The sequence below is a fragment of the Amblyomma maculatum genome, chromosome 1 (assembly GCF_055883805.1).
Source record: "Amblyomma maculatum isolate TAMU_Amacu chromosome 1, ASM5588380v1, whole genome shotgun sequence".
Taxonomy (NCBI): Eukaryota; Metazoa; Arthropoda; class Arachnida; order Ixodida; family Ixodidae; genus Amblyomma; species Amblyomma maculatum.
The window spans coordinates 483,944,573-483,950,572 of NC_139344.1; positions in this window are offsets into that span (position 1 = coordinate 483,944,573).

Genomic DNA, 6,000 nt, shown 5'->3' on the forward strand with positions numbered 1-6,000 from the left:
TTTCTTGACCTCGACCTTCGTCACTGATGGAACGTCCGACTGTTTTTCCCTACCACCAATCTCATTACGGTCCTGACTACTTTGGCTACTGTAGAGATCTGTATAGAACTCCTCGGCTACTTTGAATATCTTGTCCATATTCGTGATGACGTTGCCCGCCTTGTCCCTTATCGCATACATTTGGTTTTTGCCTATGCCCAATTTCTTCTTTACCGCTTTAAGGCTTCCCCCGTTCTTTACAGCATGCTCAATTTTCTCCATGTTATACTTCCTTATATCGGCCACCTTGCGCTTATTGATTAGCTTTGATATCTCAGCCAATTCGATCTGGTCTGTTGGATTGGAAGCTTTCATACTCTGGCGTTTCTTAATCAAATCTTTCGTCTCCTTAGACAGCTTACCGGTACCCTCTCTTATCCTACCGCCTGTTTCTAACGCGCACTGAGTAATGATATCTCTGAAATTATTGTTCCTTGCTTCTAGGGTAATGTCGCCATCCTCTGTTAGAGCTGAATACCCATTCTGTAACGAAATCCTGAACTCTTCTGCCCTCCCCCTCACCGCTAAATTCGTGGGATTAGGGGTGCGCAAAACACAGGATGAACTATGGGGTGTGGGGGGAACTACCACCATTCCTGATCAGGGTTAGCTTTTTCTGCAGAAGACTTGCGGCTGCTGTGCGGTTTCCATATACTATTAACAGCGTTTCTACATATGCCTTTCCTATGCCATGGTTATGTAATGCATGCATGATTGATGCATAGACTGAATCAAATGCTTGTAATATAAGCAGGTTGTATGTAGGGGTTGCTTACCGTATTTATACGATTATAGCACGAGTTACGTTTTTAGAAATTGCATCACTGAAACAGCACTTCATGCTATATTTAGAAGCAATATCTGAATTTAACACTTTTCTTTTTTTGCTGGTCATCAAGATAGCTTTACCACCAGGTAAGCCAGTTGCGAGGAGAGGGCAAATTTCTGGCAACTTCGAGGCTGTAAAATGAGGCAAGGTTAAAAAAAAGGTAACCATGGAGAAAGACCAGAAGGTGGAAGTGAAAAAGAAAATAATAAAAAGGTGTTATTGAGGGTTCGAATTCTCCTGTTTAATATCATTAGATCATGGCCAATGGGCAAAACATGCAGGGAGCGATGCTGGATTCTAAGCAAGAGAAGAAAGCATGTAGTGCTTGGCAAATCGTGTCTAATCAAGAAGGGGGAAACGAGTGGGGGCATGTTCATGAACAGCGATAAGTAACTGAGTAGTGACAGTGAATAAACCACTCGGATACTTTTGGATTTTTAAATGCAGTCTCCTTTATTGTCACATCCCCAGCTATGGTTGCCTTTAATGTTACGATTTCATGTTATAATCGTGAGCTTGTGTTGGAATCGTGACAGAATTTTTTTCTTTTTATTCTCGACACAAACTCTTCCCTCGCATCATATATTCATTACGGAATTGTTTACCTGTAAATACGGTATATTCTGTGGTTCCTCTTTCATCTGATTGATGCCATGAACATCGGCTGTGGTCAAGTGGTGTGCCTGAAATCCAGCCTGGCCTTTTTGTTCACTAAAGTCTAGGTTTCCTCTTAATCTAGCGGTGATTACCTCATTGAATACATTTAAACCCAGTTATAACCTAAGACAGGTCTGCAGTTTTACTTCTTGGTTCTGTGAAATTTTTGCGTGAAGAAGAGTGGAAACCAAAATAAGGAGTACATATAAGTGAAATCACCGTGGGAATGTTTACAGCAAACCCCTATTTCTCGTAGTCATAAACTTGGGAAAAAACATTTTGCAATTGCACTGATAGGGCAACTGTGGCAGCAGCCTCCACCATCTCCGCTGCAGTTCGCGCAACATGGTTATGAGAGGTGTGAGGAAGGTGGCCAGAGACACCTTGCCTGGGAAATTGTGCAGTCATGCCATCACTGCTTGAGCTTGACTGGCCGTGAAGGCACCTGTGTCTTCACGCATGTTCCCGCTCTGTCTGTCCAGCACAGCCGCCCCAGGAAATACATACTTGCCACTCACATTGCCACTGCTTTCCTCCGTCCCCATTCGAACATGCGAAAGCTGTCATTGGAATCTTGCGAGCAGTTGCATGGTTGTGCTGTTTACCTTTAAATCTGTCAGTGAATAACTTAGTGATAGATACTGATTGATAATGATAGTTAGTGACAGTGATGATAATGACAGAGATTACTATGATGTCATGGCCGAAACTTACACCATGATGACATCACATTCAGTCGTGACGTTACCAGGCGACTCGAGCACATGTGAAGGTTAACCCGATCCAGTCGTCAGTGCAGCGCCTTTCATTTGGCGTTTGCTCAAACGCCACATGACACAGCATACAAAAGCAGACGCAGTACAGCAAGCATCAGCAGCATTTCAAATTGGTTTACAGGAAAGAAAAGGCGTATCTCACACTTCTCCGCGAGCACCTGAATCGAGCCATAAGGAAAACGAGGAAGGAGGTGCCATAGTGGAGGGCATCAGACCACCGTGCAATAAAGGCTTTCACCTCATTGCTCTTTAGTGGTCCAAAGTGCCCCTAGAGTTTTTACTTTTTGCTCGTATGAGCATTCAGTTTAGTGCTGCATAGTGTAATGTTAAAAAAGCACGAGTACCAGGGACCGATGCATTTGTCACCTGCAGTCGCTCATTACGACCTTGGCTGTTCCTTTTATGTTATTTTGTGTTTGTCATGACACATTAATGTGTTACCCCGCCGGTGTGGCGCAGTGGTTAGGGCACTTCCTAAGGATGCGGGATCGAATCCTGGCCTCGGCGACCGCTTTTCGATGGAGGCGAAAAGCAAGGCGACCGTGTGCTGTGGAATACCAGTGCACGTTAAAGAACCCCAGGTGGTCTAAATTTCCGGAGTCCTCCACTACAGCGTCTCTCATAGCCTGAGTCGCTTTGGGACGTTAAACCCCACAAACCATTCCATGTGGTTCTGCCAGATATACAGTAACTTGGCACTAGCTAACAGAAAGTCGCTGTAGAGAGTAGTGATGTGGTACTAGCTGGTATTATATTGCGCAGGGCCGCTCTAGCATTTTTTTTTTTTTTTTTTCCCGGAAGCTTAAATGGAATTCTTTTTGACTCGGGCAGAAAAGTTTCGCAATTTGAACGCCTGTGCTCTTCTCTAGCGTTGCTCTGTGCCTGCACTTCACTGCAGTGCAGGCTTGAGCCAGCGGCAAACGTATACATAACCAGCGCTGCCAGCTTTGGCGAATTAGTCTGCTCGAGGTTGTGGTTACAAACAATAAAAATAAGCATCAAGATACCCCATGCTCACTTGAGATGCAGACTAAAGGTCGTTCCTGCAGGAAGCATAATCAAAATCAGATGTGGGTTTCAGTCTGAGCATAAGCAGAGTTTTCCACATTAACAGTGTTGAGCTGCCCTTCTGCCAGGAAGTGCTCTTTGCGAACTGGTAAGTACAGTAGAACCCCATTATAGTAAAGTCACCGGGACCGGCTAAAATCTTACTATATCAGTTGTTAGTGATGACATGGTCCTGAAGATACTATCTTGTAATTAAAGTCTGCTTACTAAGCACATCTTGTTGCTTTATGAAAAGAACATTCTAAAATGCCTTGCATGTCTTTCTTATCGTCTCTGTGCCATTTCCTTTTTCATTTTTTTTTTACAGCTTGTAGAAGTACCTGTTTAGCATGAATGCAACATGGATACGAATATAGCCGAGCTTGATTTCAGGTGAGAACCAAAGCATTGCGTGAGCGTGGCATCATCTTCCGCTGTTTCCATCTTTTAAGAGGCAATAGATGAAAAATGCGTGACAGTCCAGCACTGCAAAACCGCACAAGCCACGCCTCCAATTCTTGCCACTACTCCTTCGTGCTGAACAGTGTTGTGTGAATGTTCGGCCGTTTCTTCGCTTCCCTTTTACTCTATTTTTAAGTGACCGGCCGTCTTCTTTTTGTGTTTGTAGTCAGCTTTACATTTTTTCCCCCTACGCGCTGCATGCTTTCCCTCACGGCTCAAAGGCCTTAAAGTTGGTTTCTTCTCAGTGCTGATGAGCCTAGCGGTAAAACCATAAAAAAAAATGCACTACTTATTTTTTTTTTTAAGAAAAAAATTTCCTCGCGATTCTAAGTAATGCGTGTGCAGCAATGTCATTTCGTGGGAAGTCGAGGCCACGGCCAGACGTTTTTTAGTATAACCTAGTTTTACCAAAAGCACCTTTACTATGATGGGACTTCAGTTTCACTTTACTATAGCAGGGTTCTACTGTACAATGATAACCGGTCATAGAGACTCCTCCATATTTCACGAGTGGAATGGAGTCCAGTTTTGTGCCCATTGCAGAAACAAGCTGAACAAGCTGGTCATTCTATGTTTCCGTTTTCTGGACAAGGTGCTTTGCAGCAATACCTAGCCTTCAGGGGCCGTGCAAAAATCTTAGCAGTGACATCCTACGAGATATTCAGAAGAACTTGTCCAAGAAAAAGTATAGACAATCAATACGATCTGTGCAGGGGAGTATGTGCTAGGAGTTCGCATTGCTGTTCTCAATGCCGCTGATGGGTTGCGACCATGCAAGCAGGTTGTGCCACCTAATCTACAATCACAGTGCGACACATTGTACCCGTTCTCCACCCTCTGCCTCCTACCTTCTCTTCATCATCCCTCTTGTCTCTACTTTGCCACCTGCCAATCAAGGTCTCAAAGGGACGAACAACACAAGCTGTCTAAAGCCACCACTTGAAGGACACCAAATTTTGGTTACATGTTAATATGACAGCGTTAAAGGCTGCCATTCACCAGAAAATTTGGTATCAGGGTTGTGAATGAAAAATTGTGGGTGATAGCCGGCAGGTGATAGCCGGGAATTGATTGGTGGCAGGGTTGTGCAAAGTCACTTGATCATATGATATGGCAGATTTGGCAGGAGCTGCCAACTCAAGCTTCTCGAATCAGATTGGTAGGTGAAAGGAATCGAACCCTCCAGGACTCTTGCATTTCAAGTCAGACATGCTACCCGTAGGCCACAAAGGCACTTCATACGGCTAGGTTAAGGGAGGCTTTATATTTGTGTCAGGCAGTCTTTCATATAATGTGGTAGTTCATGACTCTATGCTAAAGAGTATGTATAAGATAATGAAGGTACTACCTTTGCCGAAAATAACCAGGCTGCATGCTCCACTTTTCAGTCAAGTAGCAGATAATTCGTACCACATCTGAAACTGTAAATCTGTGCAAAGTAGTAAAGGCAAGCTGCAGTCCTCACTTCTCAAGTTGTGATCCTTTAGGAATTCATGTTGACCTTAGGATACAAGCTAAAAGCTAAACATACAGCCTGGTTACTTTTGGCAAAGATTGTACAAAGTAAGGGATTAGTGATTAGGAGAGTGAATGTGCAGCTGCCGAACTCTTTACTAATGTGCACGATGGCCGCCTTTTCTCTTCTGCACATTGAAAAAGAGCTAACTTGCGAAAAGATTAAGTCTAACCAGAGGCTCACCGAGGCCTTGCCTTATTTTTACCTCTCTGCAAGTTCGATCCCTGCCAAGGCACAGTGGTACAGAAAAAAATTAAGGCAGATTGCAGTCATGTATAAGACTGATGACACAATGATGCTGTTTCTGTTTGCCTCAAGTTATCCGTGATTATACTTTGAGACTCTTCGTGGCTATCTGTTGTCGGCGGACAAGTGTGACAGATATTATGCCTTCTTTTTCCTGTAAACCAATTTAAAACACTGCTGATTCCTGTGTGGTACGGCGTTTGAGGAAGCGACAAATGAAAGGCACAGCACGGATGCCTGGATTGGATGCCTGGCAAGGTTAGCTTCATATATGCGTGAATCGCACGGTGAAGTCATTGGTCATAACTGGACATGATGTCATGTGGTGACCTCAGTTCTGGTTATTAGACATGACTGGATGTGACGTCATGATGTCACATCCGGTAATGGTGACATTACTGCGAACACATTAAGCTGCGCAGAATAGA